Source organism: Mus pahari, chromosome 20, assembly GCF_900095145.1.
Source record: "Mus pahari chromosome 20, PAHARI_EIJ_v1.1, whole genome shotgun sequence".
NCBI lineage: Eukaryota > Metazoa > Chordata > Mammalia > Rodentia > Muridae > Mus > Mus pahari.
In genome coordinates this window covers 43,366,676-43,368,273 of record NC_034609.1, presented here as the reverse complement: position 1 = coordinate 43,368,273, position 1,598 = coordinate 43,366,676, and the positions used below count along the sequence as shown (strand labels likewise).

Sequence of the window (1,598 nt, the reverse complement as noted above, 5' to 3'; positions counted from 1 at the left end):
GAAATCTGCCTGCCTCTGCCTCCCAAGTGCTGGGATTAAAGACGTGTGCCACCACGCCCTGCAAGAAAGTACCGCTCCCAAATGCAGGCACGGACGGGGTTCGAACCCGCGATCTTCGGTTTACGAAACCGACGCCTTACCACTTGGCCACCGCGCCTGACTAATTTTTTTAAATTACGTTTATTCATTGTATGTGTCTTGGAGTGCACTCAATGCCACAGAAGAAAACTCATGGGAGTTGGTTCTTTCCGTATTGGTTAGGGATATAGATCAGCGCTCAGGTCACCATGCTTGGCTGCAAGATCCTCTGTCCACCGTGCCATCTCATTAGCTCCAGAGCTGGGATTAAGACCAAGCAGTTTGGCTGTGAGGTCCTCAAGTGGGCAGGTGGCACCCGAGCTCCAGGATAGACTCGGAGGTTGCCGTGTGTCCTGTGGGCTTCAGCTTTGACCTCGGGGATGCTCTGTCCTCCCAGAGCTATGGCAGCTTGCCCAATAGTCATGGCCAGCTTTCAGCTACACCCCGGGTAGGAGGCTTTACCCCTGCCCAGTTCTGGGACTTGTGGAAGGGTGCTGATTTTGTGTGGTATCAAGTGGGGCCCCTGTTTGTTTCGCCACTGGACAATGATAGATCCCCAGGCTTCTGTGTGTCCGTGAGAGCGAGTTCTACTTCTGAGCCACAGGTCATATTTATACATTGTGCACAGCCTGTCATCGTATATTTAAAGGTAGAGGGATCAGGGGTTCCAGGTCATCCTTAGCTACATAGTGAGTTCACGATTGACCTGGCATACCTGAGATCCACAGTCACCACCACCCACAGGGCCAACCTGAACTAAGCAAGAGCCTGGAGTGCTTCCATCCAGCCTTTGGAAACTGAGGCAAGAGGATCTCAGGTTCCAGGGTCAGCCTGGGCTACAGAGGAAGATCCTGTCTAACACATACCAGCACCAGGGAAGATACTGTGAGCTCCTGTGTAGGGAGCTCTGTATGTTCCACCTCTTTCCTGTCCTGCCCCTGGCTGTGGAGGAATGCCCAGACACTGGGCAGTGTATATAGTGGTGGCTCTGGCCCTCTGCTGGCCGGGGAGAGCCCTCTGACCTCATTCTGAAGAAGTGGTCCCAGCATATGATCAGGGAGTTGCCATGGAATCCTTCCCCCTGTATGGCGCCTCTGGAGAAAGATTGAGGGCTTGTGTGACTGTTTGGAGCATCGTGCCTGCTGGCCTCTCCTGCTTTCCCAGACAGAATGTTCTCCGAGTGAACGCAGTGCCACATGTCTGTTGTTCTTCCACAGACATGGAAGTGGCCCAAGTGCCTGGTGATGGCTGTGCACTCAGTAGGCACTTAGTTTGTATTCCTCCAGCGACAGATCACATCCGAGCGTATGATCTAGGATGGACCAGTATTCAGCCTTCAAACAGTGCTCACAAGGATCCAGATGGCAGGCATATACATCACACAGCCTGTTCTCGTTCTCTCTCCTCTCTCCTCCTCTCTCCTCTCTCCTCTTTCTTCTCTCTTCTCTCTCTCCTCTCTCTCTCCTCTCTCCTCCTCTCTCCTCTCTCCTCTCTCCTCTCTCTTCTCTCTCTCCTCTCTC

At 53.1% G+C, this 1,598-nt stretch overlaps 1 non-coding gene across 1 annotated transcript; it reads right to left on the bottom strand.

Annotated features, from left to right (window-relative positions):
- Positions 1-85: 85 nt before the first annotated feature.
- On the bottom strand, positions 86-157 carry Trnat-cgu. Its single transcript has one exon. It is a non-coding gene; the product is annotated as a tRNA-Thr (tRNA).
- Between the last annotated feature and the right edge of the window lie 1,441 nt (positions 158-1,598).